The 23,212-nt window shown below is 48.4% G+C and overlaps 1 protein-coding gene and 1 long non-coding RNA gene across 2 annotated transcripts in view; both read left to right on the top strand.

The window, feature by feature from the left end:
• The window catches only part of XYLT1 (xylosyltransferase 1), a 311,997-nt gene that overhangs the window by 5,673 nt on the left and 283,112 nt on the right, over positions 1 to 23,212 (top strand). The gene's annotated exons all lie outside the window — the stretch shown is intronic.
• On the top strand, positions 3,801 to 6,130 carry LOC123588857. The gene is made up of 2 exons (XR_006708042.1): positions 3,801 to 5,739; positions 5,832 to 6,130. It is a non-coding gene; the product is annotated as an uncharacterized LOC123588857 (long non-coding RNA).

The raw sequence follows: 23,212 nt of genomic DNA, 5'->3' as shown, positions 1-23,212 counted from the left end.
TCCGCCTTCTTCTGATTGACCTACAGGTTTCTGAGCACCTTGTGTGTGTGGTTCTTTGAGAAACTCTTCATGCGGCCAAGCCGTTCTTGAAAATCTTGAGACCACTTTTCTCACTTCTCACCGCAGGTTTCCAAAAAATGTGCCGACCCTAGAGGAGGAGGAGGGCTGCAGCTTGCATTGAATCAGACCCCTAAACAATGACACAAATAGGGAATAGGAATAATAATGATAATGACTCTCCAGAAAGCAGTTATGAGGTACCAGGCACTGTTTTAAGTGCTTCTTCTGTATTAACTCATTTATTCCTTCAGCGAATTGTGTTACAGTTGTGACAGTTGTGACAACAGTCATGGTGCTTAATGTAACTAGGCCCTGTTCTGGGTGTTCTACAAACATTAACTCATTTCAACCTCACGCTGCAGAGGAAACTGAGGCACAGGGAGTTTCAGCGACTTTTCCAAGGTTCACAGTTAAAAATGGCAGAGGCAGGATTTAAACCCAGGCAATCTGGGCTCTTAACTCCTCTGTTCCACACCCTCCCTCTTCTAAGCATGTTGAGAAGGTCCCCAACCTTAGAATCACAATGCTTCAAGGAGGCACAGAGGTGGTTGATTCCGTCACAATGCCCAGCCCCAAGCACGGGATTTTTAGGGTCCTAGAATGGTAGGTTAACACCCTAGAGTGAAACATGCAGCGTCCATACAAGGGTTGAACTTGAACTGCTAAGTTGGCCCAGAGGAAGGAGTTTTGAACTCCGTTCTCTCTAGCCAGGAAAGGAAGGAAGGAGGGTGCAACACAGGGTTCCTTGCCCAGTGGAAATAGCCCTTCATTCATCATCAACGGGCTTCCTGCTTCTGCCCCCGCCCAGTTAAACTGCTCCGTGGTTCTTTCCGGAGGAGCCCATGACTTGCCCCCGAGAGCCTGGGCGAGGCAGGGAGGTATCTCTAAGAACATGCAGGTCGATTGTCTCATGGCACTTCCTTCCGCCTGCAACAGAAACTACCCGTTTGCCCGCAGATACTCATCAGGTTGTGCCCCTCTGATACTTGTGGTTAATGTTGCCTTCTCCCCCTACTGGAAGCCAGAGATGTTGAGAAGAGGGAGATAGGGAGGGTGGATGGGTGTCACCTTGACCGGCTCAACACTGGAGTGAGCAGGGAGACTGGTATTATTAGTATCAGGGCTTAGGAGCCCAGACAGCCAGCCAGGTGGGGAAGGAGGGCAACTAAGGGCATTTCCAAAGTCTCTTTGGGAGGAAGATCTCCCCTTTCTGGGCCCTCTTTGGGCAGTGAAATGGGTTTGTTCTGTCTCTGGCCCGGTTTGTCACAGCCAGATGACTGCTGGCTTATCTGGGTATCTAATCCAGGCTAATGTGTCTGTGGATTCTAATGACGAGCGTTTCTCCTCCCAGGGAATCCTTTGCTGTAATCCTTGGCCAGGAGAAACACTGGTTAAGCCCAAAGGAGTCAAGCTGATGGGGTGGAGAGGTTGATGCAGGGGTCCTTTCCCCAGGGGGCGTGGCCACTGTAACTGATCATAACAGTGAGGAAGGTGAGCAGGATCTCTCTTCGTTGAAAGTTTACCTTACACCAGACCCTGTAGAAGTACTTCCCTGAGGAAGACGTGATCTCATGAATTCCTACGAGGTGCCGCAGCTCAGTCTCCTCTGTTTTACTGATTACAAATAATAACAACTAAGGCAAGAAGTTGGATGGAAGTTGAACAGCTAACAAGTGGCCAGTTATAGGAATTGAAGGTTGGTGGTGACTTCACATACTGTGTTCTTAATCTCTGTCCCCAGTTGAGTAAGTCAACATCTGTTGATTCACAAGTGCACCTGTGCTTACATCCATCTGTGCATGCATTCATCCATCCTTCCATCCATCCATCCATCCATCCATCCATCCATCCATCCATTCTCCACTCCAACAGGGAAAGCATGGCAGGCACTCTGCCCAGCACTGCCACGACCTTTATGAACAGGACAGACGTACTCCCTGCCCTTGGAAGGATCACTGCAGTGAGCTTCCAGCAGGTGAAGGGTAGCACCGTTGCTGATACTCAGGCTATCAACAGAGAGGTTCCTTTCGCATCCTAGCCTGATTCACTGCTGGTTTCACTTCCCCAGAGTGGCCTCTTGGACACAAGAAGAAGGTTTCGTCTGGACAGGTTGGGGGTCAGGAATGGTGTGATTCAGGGGCCTGGAAGCCCTCAAGTCTCCCACCAATGCCCCAAACTGCCTAGCATGAGGGCTGGACTGCTCCACTCATGGGGCTCAAGCTCTTCGTATTGCTTAATAAGGAGCCTGGAGATTAGCAGTGAGCTGCCTGAAGGTTGCAAGGGGAGCAGGTGGTCAGAGGCTGTGGGGCCTGGGAGGCGTGTCCTGTGATGTTTGCGGGCCAGAGGGAGTGCTCTGACATTTGGAGTTCATAGCATCTGAATTCCGCCATTCATATCTGTGGGACTCAGATGTGTTACTTCAGCTCTCAGGGGCCCAGTTTTCTCGTGTGCCATGCACGAACCATGAAGGCACCTACCTGGGAGGGCCTGGTGATGAGGCACAACTCTGGCCCATGATCAGTGCTCCCGTTTTCCTTCCTGATTCGTGCCCTTTGAGTAGGTTTTGTTTGGCCACACAGTATATTAAAATAAAAAGGCACTGAAGTTTGAGGATTAAGATATGCTATAAAACGATACGGATTATTGGAATTCCTTTAAAAAGTCACAAGATCTGGCAGTGCGGGGCCCACATTCTTGCTTGTTTTTCAACTGGCCAGGCTGTGGAGGGACTGTTTCTGAGACCCTCCAGATTCCTGAGACCACTCCCCGCCCCCCCAAGATCTTTTCTTTCCCCTCTTGTATCTGACTGGCCCCTTTAGGCTGTTGAATTTGCAGCCTCTCTCTGGAAGATGTCCCTGTTAAAAATAAGTGCCTGTGGTCACCTGTCAATTATCCCCATGCAGTTTATTCACAGCACTTATTTACCTGACTGCTTTTGTTTGCCTTGGGCATGATGGAGGTTTTCTTCCCTTTCTTGCAGTGGGTGAATACTCAGAAGATGCAAATTCTTACAAGGATTAGGCCATTGTGAAGGCAGCAGTCCTCAACATTCTACAAGTCTGGTAAACCAGCATGCAGAGAACGTGCCGTTTTGAATGGCCTGCCTTCCCCGCACAGCCTCGCCCCACAATAGCATGTATCGGGGTGTTGAGGGTTTCCTGAGAGCTGGGCACGGCAGGTGGAAGAGTGGAACGTTCTACTGGAGCACCTTGGCTTGGATTCCAACACTGTCAGGGACCAACTGTTACTTCTGTCTTTTTTTGTGTGCCTTTTTGGCTCTTCTGTCAGATGATTAAGCCCACTGCCCACCCTGGGTTGAGAGGACCTAATTCGATGAATAGATGAGGATGTGCTTGGTAATCCCTAGGGAACCAGGAACCAGTGAATGAGGGAAATCTCTAGAGACTTCCCACCCACCCATCAGTGTGCACGTTAATTCACCGGGTCACTTGAGCTGCCGTGTGCAGAGCACGTGGGGAAGACAGACGGGCCTCCACCCTTCATGGACTTGATGGTCGTGGGGCAGGGTGACCCCTAGATAAACAGAAACCAGAAAAAATTTAAAAATCAAATTGTTACAGGGGCACCGGGGTGGCTCAGTTGATTAAGCGTCCGACTTTGGCTCTGACCTGTTCTGATCATGACTTTTGTCATGATCTCACAGTTCCCGAGTTCAGGGCCCCGCGTCGGGCTCTGTGCCGACAGCAGCCTGAAGCCTGCTTCAGATTCTGTGTCTGCTTCTCTCTCTGCCTCTTCCCTGCTTGCACCCTGTCTCTCTCTCTCTCAAAAAAAAAAAAAAATTACCAATTTTTTTTAAATAAAAAAAAAAAACAAATTGTTACAGGCGTAGCAATGGAAGCAGTTGGGGAACTGAGAGAGAACAAGAGGCAGCCGGTGAGGATTTTTGGAGGGTGAGGTGGATTAATTTTATTTAGCTTTGGTTGATGGACACCTTTTGCCAGAGTAGCTCCAGACTGGTCCCAGGAATCCCAAGTGTGGTTTGCACCCCAGTTCTGATCTGCCAGTGATTAAAGCAGCTTTTTCTTTTTTTAAATAATTGTTTTAAGTTTATTTGTTTATTTTGAGAGAGACAGAGAGACAGAATCCCAAGCGGGCTATGTAGGGTCAGTGGAGAGCCCGATGTGGGATCATGACCTGAGCCCAAATCAGGAGTGGGACGCTTCACTGACTGAGCCACCCCCCTGCCCCTTAAAGCAGCTTTTAATAGAGTTTCTGTCTATATCTCTGCAAAATTTATTCAGTTCTGAAATTTGAGGTATATTCTTTTAAGTGTTTTTTTTTTTTAACTGAAATGTACTGCATAAACAAAAGTGCACATTATTCTAAATGCACACCTCAGTGGGTTTTCACAAACTGAACACACCCGAGTAACCCACACATCAGACCATCCACCACAGCCCCCATGCACACCGCCCCTGCTGCTTGGGTGAATGTTTTTAAAACTTGTAATGCTGTATGTTTCTTTAAATGTGTATTAGGGAAAACATACAAATATAACCGTTCAATCAAAATGACAGCTTCAGGGCTCTTACTGCTTAGCATGTGAGTAAAGCAGCGTTTAAGTACAAAAGGTTGGTTACCACGATGAAAATGCGTGAGTGAGAGCACCAAGCCTTAATTGTATCCTAATGATGGCATCCGTTTTGGTGGTTAATGACAAGGAAGTGCCCGAATGACCAAAGCTTGGTAAATGTCAGGTTAACCCGCGTGAAGACACTTTGTTCCTTTGGTAAACAGCAGTGCCATTTTGTTCTGACGTTTGAGTGGAGACGATTTAAGTCACACATTAGGAACTGTGCCCTGGGTCTGAGCGGAATCTCCCTGATGTTCTCATTTGCTGCCTGTGTCGCTCCTGCAGGAATGGGGCTCCTCCGGCCCGTCTTGGGGACTTGGGTCTGGGTTCTTCATCTGCAGCTCTTAGATTCACGCTGCACGCTGGCCTCGCGTTGACTGTGTATGTCAGCCCCCCATGTGTTGTCACACATGGACTTAACCATGATGAATGCGTTCCCAGATGGGCCTGTAATGACTCCGTTAACTTAACCCCGAATCAAGACTCTCCTGTCCAGAACCAGGGTAGCAGAAACCCGGTACAGCCTGAGTAGCAATTCAAAAGGGCAGCAGAGACAGCTAATCAGTTCATAATGAGTAAGGAGACAAGCAATGAATAGAGAGCCCAAGGACGGCCTGATAGTTTCACAAAGTCTCAGCACTCAACCAGGCTCATGTTAATAAAATAAACAAATGTTTTTGGTCACGGAGAGCTAATGTGTACATTATTTAAGGATAATATTAAAACCAGATTAGATGGGTCAAGTAACACAGTGGTTCCCTCATTAAGCATCTTCTCTTTGGAGATGTGGGAAAGTTGCTCTCTTTCTGTTTTTCTTCTTTCCTTGTGAAATGGGGCTTTATTAATTAGAGATGTAATGGGAAATCTTTTTTTCTTTTCCCCCAGACTAGTGGCTGTTTTCTGTTTTATTTTTTAATGTAGGACCATGCTTTGCAGATGTTCTCTTTGAAATAAAAGCCTATTCATTGTCTCTCTTTCTCTCTCTCTTTTATCCCCAGCTCCGAAGGGGCAGCCGTTGTAAAAGACACAAACAGAGAACCCCATTTACTTGTCATCAGGCGGTTACAGAAGATTCCATCCCTGATGTAAAATACTCTCATTACCTGCTTTTTTTCCCCCCTGTAGCCCCATTGAGGGATAGTTTTTGAATTGTTGCATCTGATTCTCTCTTGTTTAGAAGACGAGGTGATGACAGTGAACGGGTTAGAGAAGGTAACGCGGAGGTGGGGCGCATTCACGGAAAACGGCCGGGTTTGCAACTGGGCCTGGCCTGGATTCACTCTTCTGAGGTCAAGAGGCTGACTGCTGTTTTGACTCTCTTTTAGGGTAAAAAAAATAAAAAAAAAACCAAATCATGTGGAGCAAAGAAACCCTCTGTCGGAAGGACAGCAGGCGGTATGAACCCCCAACAAGAGTGGACACTTTCTAGAAAATCCCTTTGGGCCACAGATGGAATAAAGGCAGCACTGAATTCTCTTTCTCCTTCTTCTTCTTCTTTTCATTGAAAAATCTTAAGTCACTGGCCAACATTTAAGAATCAGGGATTTCAAGCAAACATCGAATTTGGGGTTCCTGTTTAAAAATGTGAAGTTCTGGCCTTCCTTCCCATAGAAGTATACATTTGAGGAAAGGGAGATAGGGCTGCCCCTCCCTACTTAGGGCCCCACTCTCCAGTTTGCCCGTCTCCAACCTGCCCGTCTGCTTTGCTTAGGAAGACTGCAGTTAGGATGTGAGTGTATGACTGTCAGAATCACGCTGAAGAGGAGGAAGAGGCCGGTGAGGGTCATTGCTCTGGTAGATTAAACGCTCGCTGGGTTCCTGACACCGTGCTACACGGCATCTCCTGGGCGATCTCCCCGAATCCTTACAACCACTTTATGATGCTGTCCCCATTCACAGATGAGGAAACTGAGGCATGGAGAGGGTGAAGAATTGCCCAAAGTTGCAGAGCAGTACCCTTGGCGTTTGAACCCAGGCAGTGTGATCAGGGAGCCTGTGCATCAGATGCCGTGCATGTGACACACAACATTTTAACAGAGCAGCTCTGGTTAGGAATTCTTCAGAACAGCTCTGCGGGAGGGTTGGCACTGTTTGTTTGCCCATTGCATGGAGAGAAATACCAAGGCTCAGCAGCGAGTGGGTCACCCAGCGTCAGACTGTGAGGGAAAGTGCAGAACATGCCCCTCTAAAGCAAGGGCAGGCATGGAAACGACTTGGACCTGGGCACTGGGGAGGTTGGCGTCCGGCCGTGGTAGGAATTACTGTCACCAAAGCTCCTGTCATCCTGGCACACAGAACAGGGCAGGGGGGACGGCCTGTACCCTTTGCCTATCGACTCAGAGCAGAGAGGCAGCATCTGGGGGTAATATTTTGATAAGTTGCTGATTTGTATTAAAAGAATCATTACAGCAATCATTACAAGCATGGGTTTCAGGGAGACTCGGCTTCTGGCTGCGAGAAAAAATAATTAACTGCATATTCTCTCAGTCACACGGAAGCCAGGCTTGGCCTTTCTCCTTTGTGTGGGTCCAGCACAGGTTTCGGTGCGGGGCCGAAGGCCACATGTTTTGCCAGGTGCTGTCTCTGGTAACGCGAGTGATGGCAGATTGCCATGCGAGGAGGAACAGACATTCGGTGAACACCATCCTTCCCTACAAACACCAGGGGAAGCAGCCTGCCTGGAATCTGATGGTAGTGCCTTCCCTTAAACCAGGAAGCGCACCTCACCCTAGAAGGAAGTAGGATAACAGCTGGAGGAACGGGGATTCGAATCTACCCCGTATTAAACACTCCAGCCCCGACGGGCACCTGACTAGCACAGGGTTCGTAGCTAATTTCACTGGATGGCTGGGATTCTCTTTGCGCTTCTGTTTTCGAAGCGGATCAAATGGGCTTGCCTTGATTTTAACAACTTTGCTAAGTTTCTCTTGAAATAGAACACACCTAGCGAAAAGGCACAAATCATAAACCAGCTCCACCAGTGGCCATGCTCGAGTAATCGGGACCCGGATCCAGAGCAGAGAGCGTGACAGCTCACCGCCCTTCCGCGCCCCGCGAAGAAATCCTTCTCCTTCCTGCTTCCAGTACCTGCGTCTCCAGGGGGAAACCCTGATCGTGATCTGACCCCGTAGGTCACTCCCGCTTCTCTGTAGAAACAGAATCATGCTGTCTGTTCAACTCTGTGCCTGGTTTGTTTTGCTTAGCATTATGTGAGATGAGAGTGTGTGAGATTCTCTCAGAACCTGGCAGACTGCAGCCCCCTGAGCCACATCTGGGTTGTCTGTTTTTTCACACAGCCTGTGGGCTAAGAATGCATGTCACGTTTGTGGGTGGTTGGGGGAAAAAAAAATCAAAAAAAGAATAACATCTTGGGACATGTGAAAAGTATGTGAAATCTAAATTTCAGGGTGCATACATAAAGCTTTATTGGAACACAGCCACATCCAATTCATTTACATCCTGGCTGTGGCGGTTTTGCCCTGTGATGGCAGAGTTGAGTAGTCTGGACCCAGACCACATGGCCCACAAAGCCCAAGGTCTTTACTGTCTGGCCGTCTACAAAACCTTTTGCTGACCTGTTTCCTGTACTTGTAACTGCTCGTTCACGTTGTTGTATGGCATGTCATTGTGGAATATAACACAGTTTACATATCCATTCTGTGTATGGGCCTTTGGGAAGTTCCCAGTTTCGGGCAGAGTGCTGCTGTGAGCATTTTCATGCAGGTGTTTTCCAAAAAAAAAAAAAAAATATATATATATATATATATATAAATATAAATATATATAAATATAAATATATATATATATATAAATATATATATGTTATGTCAACATTTATGTTAGGTATATACCTAGGAGAGGAGTTGGTTTAAGCATCGCTTTTGTTTTTCATGGCTTGCTTTTCACAAGTGTATTTTAATTCGAGAGTCTTCGTTTTCCTGCTCAGTGATAACTTCTGTGTGTTGAGACTCCGGAACAAGGCTTACTTTCCAGCAGAGTAATTAGCCTTGCAAAATGGAGGGTCCGTAGAACCACCATTCTTTAATGGACTGCCGTCCTTCCAGCTCAGTACCTTCAAGGATGTTGGGAACATGCCTGACATGAACTGCTTTAGCCGTTTTTGGGAATGGTGCCACCATTTAATTTCTTCTGCTGAAGCTGCATCGTCCAAATGACTCTTATCTTTATGTGGCAAAACAGGTCTGGCAGAATTAGGCAAGTTTTTCCGATGTCACTTTCTGCTCTGATTGACTTCTGTTTATCTCTTGTTGCTCTGCTTGCCTTGCTGGGAAGCAGAGGAATACGGCTCGACGTCCCCAATCAGATCTCAAGCCCAGGGTAGCATGTGTCATTTCTCATTGAAACACTGTGCTGAAATGTGCCTTCGGGGACTGCCTACGTTGTGCGTGGCCTCAGCCTTGGAGCTGAGACCCCTCACCCCCACCCCCGAGGAGCTGTCTTGTCAGTGTCGTGGGGCAGGCGTGGGTCCTGTGTCTGTTCCTGCCCGCTCGCCCTCTTCTGAATGACGCCCCACTTTTTCTGGCAGAGACACTCCCAGGGTGGGGAGGACAACGTCAGGATTCCCCGGGATCCACCCCTCTCTCAGGGTTCCTCGGCACTGCCTGAAAAATGACTTAATATTCTTTCTGGGGCTTGTCGAAAGAGCTGCGTCAGCTTCCTTTTCTAGCCAGCCCACTTTTCCCAGGCATAACGTCCTGCTTGCCTATGGGAGCCTGGCTGCTGGCTGTGCCCTGGTACAATGAACCCACTTTAGGAAGCTCGCCAGAGACCTGCTGCTGTGTTAGTACTCCTTTGAGAAGAAAGTTGGATTCCGTGGTGAAGGGGTTAGTGGAATTGACAGATGGTCTCAGCTATCATTTACTGATATACCTGACTCCGTCTCTGGCAGCCTCAGTTTTAGTCTTTAAAATGGGGCTACAGGGGCACCTGGGTGGCTCAGTCGGTTGAGTGTCCGACTTTGGCTCAGGTCATGATCTCTCGGTCTGTGAGTTCGAGCCCCGCGTCGGGCTCTGTGCTGACGGCTCGGAGCCTGGAGGCTGCTTCAGATGCTGTGTCTCCCTCTCTCCGACCCTCCCCCACTCATGCTCTTTCTCTCTCTGTCGAAAGTAAATAAACATTAAAAAAAATTAAGTTAGCTTGTCATTTAAAAAAATAATAATAATAAAATAAATGGGGCTACACAACATCAGTGCCATTGTGGGTGTGATTCCTGAGTGTGGGATTCCTAGGTCAGACACCCTTAATCCTTAAGTGTAGTTCTGGGCCCCCCACCAAGTTAATGGTTTTTACCTCTTTTATAAAGGTGTGTGTGTGTGTGTGTGTGTCTGTCTGTCTGAAGCTATGTTTATTCTAGGGGATGGCCTTTTCTTTTTATTTATTTTTAAGTTTTTATTTATTTATTATGAGAGAGAGAACAGGGGAGGGGCAGAGAAAGATGGAGAGAGAGACAATCCCAAGCAGGCTCCACACTGTCCACACAGAGCCCGATGTGGGGCTCGATCTCACTAACCGTGAGATCATGACGTGAGCTGAAATCAAGAGTTGAACGCTTAACCTACTGAGCCACCCAGGCACCCCAGCCTTTTCTTTTTAAAGGCTATTGTCTAGATGTGTTAAGATACTGTAATTAAAATTTGAAATTCATTTGTCTCGACAAATCTAGTAGATTTCAAAAGTAGAAATCTGTCAGGCCACACTCATAAAACAACAAGATACATTTATTTTATTTAAAAAAATTTGTTTTAACATTTATTCATTTTTGAGAGACAGAGTGCGAGCAGGGGAGGGGCAGAGAGAGAGGGAGATACAGAATCTGAAGCAGGCTCCGGGCTTCGAGCTGTCAGCACAGAGCCCTATGCGGGGCTCGAACTCACGGACCGCGAGATCGTGACCCGAGCTGAAGTCGGATGCTCAACAGAGTGAGCCACCCAGGCGCCCCTAATAAGATACATTTAAAACTAGCCTCTCAGAGGCAGTCACTGAGAAATTCAAACAAAGAGGGGCGCCTGAGTGGCTCAGTCAGTTGGGCATCTGACTTCTGCTCAGGTCATGATCTCACGGTTTGTGAGTTCGAGCCCCATGTCTGGCTCTGTGCTGACACCTTGGAGCCTGGAGCCTGCTTCAGATTTTGTGTCTTCTTCTCTGTCTCTGCCCCTTTGCCACTCTCTCTCTGTTTCTCTCTCTCTCTCTCAAAAATAAACATTAAAAAAAAGAAGAAAGAAAGAAAGAAACCTCTTCTAAATAACTGTCAAATCAGAGAAGAAACCAACCTGGAATTTCTGATCATGGGGTGATTAATGCAAATAAGAACAGCTCATTTCAAAACCCATGGGATGAGGCTAGCCCTGGGCCCAGAGGAAAATTTATAGCCTATTTCAAAGGCACTTTAGTTTTTGACGTGAAATGTGAAAGTTTAAAATGATTAGCACACGAGTCCACTTTTTATTTTAGTTTATTTTTTTAATCATTGAGAATAAACAGAAAGTAGGAAAGGGCCATAAATGAAAATAAAAACAGCACTTCATGAAACAGCATGCAAGCATACGGGCATTGCTCTGAGATCCCCTCAGGACTCTGAAGCACAGAGTGTTGGTCTGGTTCCTCCTGGAACCTCCCGGAACCTGGTTCCTCCTCTGCGGTTGTGGAGTCTGTGAATAGGCTGCGGGTTCCTTGTTCCTAAGTGGCTGCTCAGTGCTTGTGTTGAGGCTGTTGGACGAAGGAAGCAGTGAGGAACAAGGGGAGCCCGTGCAGTTCGAAGTTACCTGGGCCAGTGGGTGCGATGTTGTCTCGGAACCTGCCCACATCGAGGCAGAGCAAACCTTGTGTCCTTTTTCTCCTACTGGCCTCCTTCCTCCTGAATAAGAAGGCTGGCTGGGCCTGTCTGGGTCTTGTAAACGCCAGCGTTCTCCTTATCCTGGTGTTCGCTACCTGCCAGGGTTGGGTGGGGACTGGAGAGTGGTCCCTGGGCAGATGGCTAAGAGGCATCTTTCCCATTAAGCACAGAGCTGGCTCCATGCAGCAGAAAGGGGATGCCGGCCTGGTCAGCAGGGGGTTTACTTCGGCATATTCCCAGCAACATCCGTTGGCGATCTCCCAGGTATCGTGTTCTAGAACTTTTACACGAGTACGTGGCTGTATAGATTCGCCCCGGGCGTTCACCCGTGCTGTTTCATTCAGCAGATGTCACCGAGGACCTGTTGTGTGCCAGGCACTATGCTAGAAGCACTGAATAAATACCTGCCTGCCAGTAGCTCATGTCCCGGTGGAGGGGACCGATCAGTAAAGGAAGGGGTCACCTGGACAGGTTTGTCCAAGGAGGCGACATTTACGAAGAAACAAATAGAAGGTGGTCACACGTGGATCAGAGGAAGGGAGAGGGGGACAGAATGTGACCTTCGTGAGCAAGGGCATACACATCATCTGGGGACAGACAAAGCCAGGGGCTGCAGGAAACTCCCGGACACTATAAAGTGGTCTCTGACCGGTGCTCCCCGCAGCTCTGTTAGTGGACTCATCCTCCCTGTTGCCCTAAAACCTAAAAACATCGACTGGTTTAGACATTATGTGATTTGGAGGTGGAACCCAGCAGATGAAAAAAGTTGACTGTCAATTGTACAAAACCATTCTGGCTCCAGTGATCTTTCCAGACCTTTTCTGCTGTGACTGCCACTCTCTGTCCAACAGAAACACTCCTGCCTTTGCAGGGGCTTTTCCGATCGCTGCCTGCCCCTTCAGAACGACGTCCCTTTTCTCTCCCTCCACCTCCACATCAGAACTCCCCTGTCCTGTCCTGCATTCTTCTTTTTTTTTTTTTTATGAAATTTATTGTCAAATTGGTTTCCATACAACACCCAGTGCTCATCCCAAAAGGTGCCCTCCTCAGTACCCATCACCCACTTTCCCCTCCCTCCCACCCCCATTAACCCTCAGTTTGTTCTCAGTTTTTTAAGAGTCTCTTATGGTTTGCCTCCTTCCCTGTCTGTAACTTTTTTTTCCCTCTTCCCCTCCCCCATGGTCTTCTGTTAAGTTTCTCAGGATCCACATATGAGTGAAAACATGGTATACGTCTTTCTCTGCCTGACTTATTCCACTTAGCATAATACCCTCAAGTTCCATCCACGTTGCTACAAATGGCCAGATTTCATTCTTTCTCATTGCCAAGTAGTATTCCATTGTATATATAAACCGCGTCTTCTTTATCCATTTGTCAGTTGATGGACATTTAGTCTCTTTCTGTAATTTGGCTGTGGTTGAAAATGCTGCTATGAACATTGGGGTACAAGTGCCCCTATGCATCAGTATTCCTGTATCCCTTGGGTCAATTCCTAGCAGTGCTATTGCTGGGTCATAGGGTAGGTCTATTTTTAATTTTTTGAGGAACCTCTGCACTGTTTTCCAGAGTGGCTGCACCAGTTTGCATTCCCACCAACAGTGCAAGAGGGTTCCCGTTTCTCCACATCCTCTCCAGCATCTATAGTCTCCGGATTTGTTCATTTTGGCCACTCTGACTGGCGTGAGGTGGTATCTGAGTGTGGTTTTGATTTGTATTTCCCTGATGAGGAGTGACGTTGAGCATCTGTGCCTGTTGGCCATCTGGATGTCTTCTTTAGAGAAGTGTCTATTCATGTTTTCTGCCCATTTCTTCGCTGGATTATTTGTTTTTCGGGTGTGGAGTTTGGTGAGCTCTTTATAGATTTTGGATACTAGCCCTTTGTCCGCTATGCCATTTGCAAATATCTTCTCCCATTCCATCGGTTGCCGTTTAGTTTTGTTGATTGTTTCCTTTGCTGTGCAGAAGCTTTTTATCTTCATGAGGTCCCAATAGTTCATTTTTGCTTTTAATTCCCTTGCCTTTGGGGATGTCAAGTAAGAAATTGCTGTGGCTGAGATCAGAGAGGTTTTTCCCTGCTTTCTCCTCTAGGGTTTTGATGGTTTCCTGTCTCACATTCAGGTCCTTTATCCATTTTGAGTTTGTTTTTGTGAATGGTGTAAGAAAGTGGTCTAGTTTCACCCTTCTTCATGTTGCCGTCCAGGTCTCCCACTGTGCTGCATTCTTGAGCCATTTGATAGTGGCATCCTGCACGCACCCCAGCCTGATGGCATTAACCCAGATCGATGGCAGAGAGAAAGGACAGCTGGCCCTGGGCCTGGTGGCAGTGTCTACACGTCGTGGGGGCTGTGCTGTGTGGGGATCACTTACACACTTTACAAAGCAAATCTGGACTTCCAGGAGTCAGGACACCTGGGGACCAGCCCCGCTCTGTGTCTCACTTTGTGGGGTTTTGGGTAGCCTCTCAGGGCCATTCTGTCCCCATCTTTAAAATGGACTAAGGGAGGGGTGCCTGGATGGCTCAGTCAGTTAAGCGTCCAACTTCAGCTCAGATCATAATCTCACAGTTCATGGGTTCGAGCCCCATGTAGGGCTCTGTGCTGACAGCTTGGAGCCTGGAGCCTGCTTCGGATTCTCTGTCTCCCTCTCTCTCTGCCCCTTCCCCGCTCATGCTTGGGGTCTCTCTCTCTCTCTCTCAAAAATATATAAACACTAAAAAAAATTTTTTTTAATGGTCTAAGGGATTTCTGGGTCCCTTACACTCCCCAGTTTTAGGTCTTTTATGGTTTTCTCTGCCCAAGTTACACACCCCTTTCCTCGTTCCAGCCGTGACCTTCACCCCACAGAGGGACTTACTAGGAGCCTTACCTACCATGTGTACAGGTGGCTGTTCTCGTGTGGTTGTGTGCAGAAAAGGGCCTCGTTCCCCCCAGAATTCACCCCCTTCTGCCTGACGATAAACTCCAGTCTCTTAAGACCTTACTGCCATTCCCCATTACTTTCGGAGTTGTTCTCTGGCCCACTAACTCCGTCAGGGGACCCCCCAGGGCTAGAACAGTGAATGGCACATAGTCGTTGCTCAGTAAACATTTTCGTTTCCTTCAGAAACTGCATGAAAGATCAGATGATGAGATACTCTGAAACCCAGAGCTGTGGAACCCTGCTTTAAAGAGATTTTAAGATCCAAAGGCCAAAGATTCCTCTAGAACTTAGAATCATGTGTTGTTCTGTGGTTTCTTCTCAGCCCCTCAACCATCCCGGCAGCACCTTAAGGTTCGCCGTGTGTCGTTAGTAGCTGATACAGAGGTCTGTGGTTGATGTTGCTGCTGCTGCTGCAGGGTGATAATAATTAAATAATAATAACAGCAATTAATAGCAGGTGCCACTTATTAACCACCCCCCACGGATGTGAGCATTGTTGGTCACTGTTTTGTGGAGAGAGGAAGTGGGGCCCAGAGAGGGGAAGTGGCTTCCCCAAGGCTGCACAGCTGGTGAGAGGCAGAGCTGCATCGTAACCCAGGCAGGCTGGCCCAGAGCCCACGCCCTTAACCACCAAGTGACCTAATGCTCCGTCCTCTTGATGTGATTGCAGATTGGCTGGGACAAGGTGGCGCGGGGGAGGGTCTCCTCTCCCATCTTCTGGGCCTGCCCCTACCCTCCTGCGGGTGGGGGAGGCCTCGGCGGTCCAGGCCTGGCAGGTTTCCAGTCTCCTGCCCTCTTCAGGCTCTCCCGTTCTCCAAGCCCACAGACGGGGCAGGTGAGAGGCTGACTGCTCGGATCGGAGCCTTTACCCAGGCTGGGGCTGCACACTTGTCCCCTCCCCGCCTTGGACAGCCCAGCTGGCCCCACACGGACGCATCAGGAGAGCACAGAAGAGAGGCAGGAACGTGGCCTCGCCCTAGGGAGAAGGGGGTGTGCTCTCCGGGCTCAGAGGAACCATTTTCTGTGTGTGTGTGTGTGTGTGTGAGCGGGGACACGGTGTGACATTTGTATGGCACTCTGCTCCCCCTCCCCCGCACATCCCTGTCTGACTTGGGGGTGGGGGTGGGGCGCGGTACAAGGGACTAACTAGGCAAGCAGGTCGATTCTGCTGCGGGTTCCCATCCAGGCTCTGTCACTAAGCAGCTGTGTAAGTTTAGGCACGTTAGGCCGAGTCTCTGTGCCTCAGTTTGTTTCGTCTGTAAAACGAAGGGGTAACGGTATCTACCATCATGGAGGCTCTTTGGGAGAAATAGATGAGCCGATACAGGTAGCTCACTTAGCACGGGGCCTGGGCACATAATAACCACCATAAAGTGCTTGCTAGTGTTGTTCCTTCTAGTCTTTGTGGGAAGAGGAGGACAAGGACGAGGATGAGGAACCGGGAGGCAAGGCTCTCGGCTTGTCCGTCCAACCTTCGGAGTGGTAGGGACGGGATCCTGTTCCCAGCTTAGCTGTGAGTGGCCGTGTGGCCTCGATCTAGTCACATAACCTCCTCGTACCTGCTTTCTCACCTAAATTCAAGGCAGTGATTATAACCAGGATGAATTTTACCAGTTGGTGTGCACGCTTCTTTAACGGTTCCTAACACACCCGAGTGTCCCCCAAACTGGTAGGAAATCCATGATGCCTCTGGCAAGCGCACAGGGTCTTAGGATTAAGTAAAGAGGCCACGGTGTCTGTGATGTATGAAGCAAGGCATGAGGGTTTTTGCATGCACCGTTTTATGTCATCCTTACCATAGCCCTGAGGGCTAAGTACCGTTACTCTCCCATTTTACAGACATGGAAGCTGAAGCTCAGAGAGAGCAAAGGTGGCTTGCATGGAATCACGCTTGTTTAAGCAGCAGAACGTGAAAGTCTCTTCCAGGGTGTCGGGTAACGTCCCTCCTCTTCCCGGGACGTGAGAATGTGGTCCTGAAGACAGACTCAAGTTTTTTTGGGGGAAAAATGCTAATGGTGGTCTTAATGGTTCGTAAGCCGCTGCCAAGTAGCAAATGTCCTTGACCATGAACTTGGCAGGGTGACAGCATGTCTGAGAGACCCTCACGAGTCTGAACACAATGTTTTCAGAGCCTGAAGCACTTTGTAAAATAATGTAGATTCATCCCAGAGCCTGGCACAAGGTCTGGAATTCTTGAGCCCTGTTTTCCACTTGGATTAAACTGAGGTCAGATATACTGCCCCAGAGCCCACAGTGAGTCATGCAGCCCCTGATGTCAGGGCACCGCCCAGGGCGGAGGTGGGTAGTGGGCTTTGGGGGTCTTTGGTGACAGGAGGAGGTAAACCGCGGGCTGCCTGGCAGCTTGGAGCAAGGCTGTTGGGCAGAGTCCAGAAATTATCTTGCTAACAGTGACAGTCTATGAGTTTGTGGGAAGTGAGGTCGTGAATAATTGATTGCCGCTAACTGAGTTGTGAAAACCATTTTCAGAGATTCCAATCTGCAGGCTCGCCGAGGGAGGGAGTACACAGGCACGAGGGCTCCCTTGTCCTTCGAGGCCCGGGGACATTCTGAGGCTCCTTCTCATCTGCCCAGGGAGCTTGGCCATGGCCCTTGGACCAGGAGGCGGTGCTGGCAGCCCGAGCCCTGGGGAGGGGCCACCTGTGCGGTGGGTGGGGAAGCCTGGCCTCCCTTCTCCTTGCGCAGTTCCCCGCTGAGGGTCGCTTGAGCCTGCCTTCCAGGTGTCTCAAACTCAGAGCGATCCCTGGGTCTATAGAAGGGTTCCATGGAGATGCAGACTTCAGGGCCCTCCTCCCACCCCTCCTCCTGCCTAAGCAGCTGTAGAACCCAGAGCACATGCAGCGGGAGCACTGTGCTTTCTGAGCATGACATTTTGGGGCCTCTGTAGCCCACCTCGTTTCTAGAAGAGGCAACACTGCCTACTCATTAGAAACTGAGGGCTTGAATCCTGGAAGCCCTTGCTGTTTGTATGAGCTTGGACCAGTCGTATTCTCTCTCTCTGCCTCAGTGTTCCATCTGTAAAATGGGGATGACAGTGGTCCCTACTTCAGAAGGGTAACAATTAAATAGGTTTGCTCTTAAACATAAAAATAAATACATGCCTAGATAAAATAAAGCTCCAGCTGTTACCTTATCCGGCCCCCTTACAGCCCCGTGAGGAAGGCAGGATGAGAACGGATGGCCAGATGAGGTGATACAGGCAGAAGAGATGCGGTGTGGTTCCAAAGGCCACACCAATGGTTTAAAGATGAAGAATTGGTGCTTCTCAGCCTTTTTGTCAGGAAGGTGAGGATGGATGAATCTGGTGAAAGAAGGAGAAAAGATGGAATGAACCAGGAGGAGCCCAGGGTGGGGAAGGTAGGGAGGCCTTGATACTTCTTGTGGGTTTTCAGCCTGGTCTGGTGGACCTCTCTGTTTTAGGCTGCTACATGGTGCCTTTATGTGTTAGAGAAAAGTGCCTACTCTAGGTAGAGGCCTGGCTTGGCCAGAAAACAATGTTTGTGCCTAAGAGAGGTGTTCCTTCTTCTGAACAGTGCAGTGCTGGACTGTGGGGCATGGCTAGATTTCTCCCTCACTGGGAACACTGTGCAGTGCCCAACCTGCACAACTGTACATGGTGGCCTTGTATAGGACATCAACCTGTATTCAATAACAACTGGTCGCTTTGCTCTCTCACTTCCAAGCCTAGAGGGCTATTCCGGGTTTCTCCTATCTGTGGGTGCTCACCTGCCTACATTTTCATTCGGGAGTTGGATCAGACGCTCAAGCATCCCTCCAGAGGCTGACATTGTGCACGACATCACCATGAGGTCTGGCACCTCCCAGATTGCTGTCTTCCCGCTAGTGTCCAAACTTCCTAACAGTCCCCCCTCTTTATCCTGTTAAAAATAAACACCGTTTTCTTCGTTCCCTTCAGCTGCTGAATTGTGCCCTGGAGAACAAGCGTTTGTGTTTCCTCGCAAAGGCTCCAAAGGGAGAGGAATAAACAAACTGTAAACAGCTGTTTCTCCTCTGGTGACAGGATTCAGACAATAGACCCTCGGAGGGTATTAATCAGTTGCCTTTTCTGCAGCAACTTTGCATCGCGGGGCCGCTGAGGAGCCTCCATGCTGGGTGCAACTTCCCGAACGAGCAGGGGGAGCCTCTCGATAGAGTCCTGGGCAGGCCCTGTGGCAGGCGCCACCTCCACACAGCTCCGTGTGGGCCTGGTGCACTTTGCAAACAGATGTCCACGCAGCTGTTGGGAAGGCTCCCAGCTTTCCTCACCGGCAACCTCTTGACAGGGATCCTTGGGTAGAAAAGCGGCCTCCACCTGACTCCCTTTGTGTGGCCGCCCTCTTGCTTTGAAAACGGACAACGTGCATTCAAATACCCTTCATCCAACAAATATTTATCGAGCACCTGCTCTGTGCCAGGAGCTACTGTGCTAGGTTCTTGCGTTAAGTCGCTGATCAGTACTAAGTTCAAGAGGTATTTATTGAGTACCTACTATATGCAGGCTCTGTTCCAGGTTCTTGGGATATGCCTGTGGACGTTTACAAACCGATACCCTTCCTTCATCTATTCATTCCTTGAACTCATAGTCCCAGAAATATTTTCTGAGCACCTGCTACGTGCCAGGCACTGTCCTAGGTACTTGAAGAAAAATAATGAACAAGATGGACAAGGTCCCTACATAGTCTAGCAGCGGAGGCTAGGCCATCAATCATAAATACATAAATAGGATCCGTTCGGGAAGCAGTGCGCGTGCTCATGAAAGTGAAAAAGACATATGTGATGGAGGGGGCGCAGGCTTAGCTGGGATGATGGAGGAGACGTCTCTGACGAGGTGGGCGTGTGAACACACCTGAACTTGAGGAGGAACCAGCTGAGGAGATAGCTTTCCAGGCAGGGGGTGCAGCAAGGGCAGAGACTGGACCAAATTTGGGATTTATAGAGGTGACAAAAGACCCATCTGCCAGGGAAGGGAGCTTGCCTGAGATGGGAGAGAGGGAAAGGGTTGGAGGGGTTCACTTGTGTGGAGCTTGGAAACCAGGGCACGGAGTTCAGATTTCATCCAAAACATATGGGAAATCATTGCAGAGGTTAGGGTGGGGAGAACGATCCGCTTTGAGCTGTTAAAACAATCCCTCAGGTCTACACCTGATGACAAATGCAGTGTGGTTTTCTGGATTGGATCCTGGGACAGAAAAGCTCATTAGTGGAAAACCGGGTGAAATCCAATAAAGTCTGCAGTTGAATGAGCGAATGGTGTTGCACCGATGTTGACATCTTAGTTCTGCCAGATAAGCCATGGTTAGGCAAGGTGTGCACATTGGGGGAAGCTGGACGAGGGGTAGGCAGCAACCTTCTGGACCATCTTTGCAACTTTCCTGCAAGTCAAAAATGATTTCAGAATAAAGTTTTATCGTAAAGATCCGTCTGGGGAATAGGTGCTAGGGGGAGCACTGAAAGAAGGTGAGAGTGGAGTCACAGAGACCAACGAGGGTCTTCTGGGGTCAAACGGATGAGGGATGATGGCAGGGAATCACGGTGATGATGTGGGCCTGGGAAAGGGGGTCCTCCTTAGTTGAGTGGCAGGTCTGCAGCCCCAGCTCTGGAAGATCTTTCTGCCCCTGACTGAGGTCATTCCACTCAGCTCCAAATCAGCTGCTATTTTTTGAGCACCTTCTAGGTGTTGAGGCCCATGCCGCAGATCAAAGTTAGTAATCACATCCATTCCCAGCCAAGATGGCCTCTTATTTACATCTCCTTTTGTGGAAATTACCACCATCACCTTTGGTAATGACTTGGAGTGAATGAGTGAGAGTGTGTGTGTTTGTGTGTGTATAATGCCTTACCCCCCACTTAGGGTAACACCCATGGGATCAGGGGGTTAAATTTTACTGATCACCATATTTTGAATGTCTGTCATACAACAGGCACTTAATAAATAGTACAAAATATGTATTTATGTTATATCAATATAATACCATACATAAATATAGTAAATATAGAAGTATTGTAAAACAACACTGATCGTGGCAGTATGCACTTAATTAGCATTTGCCATCTACCAAAAAGATTTTAAGCCCTTAGCTTGAATTTTAATCCTTGCAACTCTATACAAGGTGACTACAATTTTCATACCCATTTTATGAAAGGGTTTAAGGTCTTTGCTCAAGGTCGCAGAGCAGAGTCAGGATTTGCCTCCAGGCAGTCTGGCTTTGGTGGCCCAAGTCTCTAAATACTAAGCTATACTGCCTGCCATAGAATGGATGTGGAATGAATGGGTAACTTTAATTATCTTTGCTGATTAAAGCAACACATGTTCATTAAGAAAAATTTAGAAAACAAAGATGAACGTGTGAAGAAAATGCAAATCTCCCATAAGTCTGCTCACAGTTTACTTCTGGAAGAGGGTGGGGACCCATGAAATTGCTGTTTTCACAGGAATGAGGCGGTCTCTTATCTCCTTGGAGAGAATATGGACGCAGACCGCCGGGCTTGGGGTACATGGGGGACTTGGGAAGAGAGCTGCAAAGGCTCTCATCTTACGGAAGGATGCTTCCGCTTCTTCCCAGCATTCCCAGGGGAAGCGGGAAGAGAGCTGCAAAGGCTTATGGGAGGACGCTTCCGCGGCTTCCCAGCATTCCCTGGGGAAGCGGGAAGAGAGCTGCAAAGGCTTATGGGAGGACGCTTCCGCGTCTTCCCAGCATTCCCTGATGTGGCCTCTGTCGCTTCCTCAAGGCAGGAAAATCGACCAAGCTCACTAAAAATCTAGAGGTATGGGACGTTCGGGATCTAAAAAAAGGACACTCCAGGCAGCCTGTCACAGCTGATGAACCTCCAGGTAGTTGAGCCTCGTCAGCTTACACAGCATCTTGCCCAAAGAGATGGGGCTTTGTGTGGTTCTTTGATGCCAATCTGCCATCAGTTGTAAGTTCTGTGCCATCAATTTGATAACAGCCTTTTGGGGATGGGGAGAGGGGTGCATATTGGGTTTCTCCAGGGAAACGGAAACGATGGGATGCATAGAGACAGAGAAAGGGATTTACTGTGAGGAATTTGCTTGTGCTGTTATGGAGGCTGAGACGTCCCGAGATCTGCAGTCAGCAAGCAGGAGACCCAGGAGAGCTGACAGTGTAGTTCCAGTCCAAGTTCGAATCAGGAGAACGGATGGTTTAAGTTACAGTTCAAAGGCCGGCAGTCCCAAGAACCAGGAACAGCCAATGTTTCAGTTTGGAAAAAGCCAGTGTCCCAGTTTGAAGATTGTCAGGCTCGAGAAATATTCCCCTTTCCTTGCAGGAGGGTCAGCCTGTTTGTTTTAGTCAGACTTCAACTGATTGGGTGAGGCCCACCACAGTAGGGGGGGGCAGTTTGCTTTACTCAGTCTGCCAATTCCAATGTGAATGGGGCAACGGTGTGAATGGACACCCGGTGGCCCAGTTTATTTAAAATTAACCGTCACAGAAGTAGGGGGAGGGCAACAGTTTTGATATTTGGGCTCTGGCAGCTCACTTTTGAGTCATGTGTGGAGGGTTATTGCAGAGAGCTCGATCTTTATCCTCTTTTTGATCTGACTCTATCTTTATCCTCAGCCATTATCTGCCACTTACTCTTGCTGTGGATTTCCTTAGGGAAGACTTAATCTTCTTCATTATCTATTTTTGCCTTTGCTACTTAGAGTACATGATATTTAAAAAAAAAAGTCTTAGAATTTCAAATGGAGGTAAGTGTTTAAGAAACTAAAGCAAGTGTCAAAAACTCAAATGCCGTTAAAGCCAGGCAGGTTTGTAGGACAGGTGTAGAGCGATAGGGAGTAGTGTGGACTGTGGCTAATGGAAGAATAAATGCTCTGCCTTAAGTGGACATTGACTCCTTGACTTCAGCTGCCTGTGGCTATGAGACAGTCAGGCCCAGGCTTATCTGCTTTTCCAGGTTTTAAAAGAATCCAGAAGCTTGAATTTCTCAGGGTCATCTGGAATACATATTGGCAACTAATTCAAATTTATTATTTTTTAAAAATAATACCCTGTGTGAACCAAACACAGTGTTTCTTTTGGCTAGATTTGTGCCATAGACCTTTATGTAACTGGCTATGAGTTAAATAATGACAGACTGATCATAATAAATAATTTAATAAAGCATCTACCATTAATATAATGTTTACTGTGGGGCACTGGGGGGCTCAGTTGGTTAAGTGACCGACTTCAGCTAGGGTCATGATCTTGCAGTTGGTGAGTTCGAGCCCCACGTCGGGCTCTGTGCTGACAGCTCAGAGCCTGGAGTCTGCTTCAGATTCTGGGTCTCCCCCTCTCTCTATCCGTCCCCTGCTCACACTGTGTATCTCTCTGTCTCTCAATAATACGTGAATGTTTACATATATGTGTGTGTGTGTGTGTGTGTGTATGTGTAAATATATATATAAAATATATATATGTATGTATGTATGTATATATGTATATAAAATGTTTACCGTGTGCCTGGCACTATTCTGGGTCTCTGGCTACATTATCTCATTCAGTCGTCAGAACAGAGGCAGGCGTGGTGTTCTCCCCATTTTACAGATGAGGGTAAGGTGTGCACAGCCACACCTTTAGTAGGTGTGGGAACTTGGCTCTTCTCAATCAGTAGCCTTTGCTTTAAGGTTCTATGTGACGCTGACTCTTGTGGCCCTCAAGTGTGAGGCCCACACCCCCTGGGGATGTCCAGCCTGGCTTCTCACAGATCAAGGCAGAGTGCCAATCAGGTGATACAAGAAAGCGTGTATTTTATTGGGCAGCCGT

This window comes from Leopardus geoffroyi, chromosome E3 (genome assembly GCF_018350155.1).
Source record: "Leopardus geoffroyi isolate Oge1 chromosome E3, O.geoffroyi_Oge1_pat1.0, whole genome shotgun sequence".
NCBI lineage: Eukaryota > Metazoa > Chordata > Mammalia > Carnivora > Felidae > Leopardus > Leopardus geoffroyi.
Note: the sequence above shows the minus strand (reverse complement) of the source record. Positions and strands in the feature narration are given on the sequence as shown.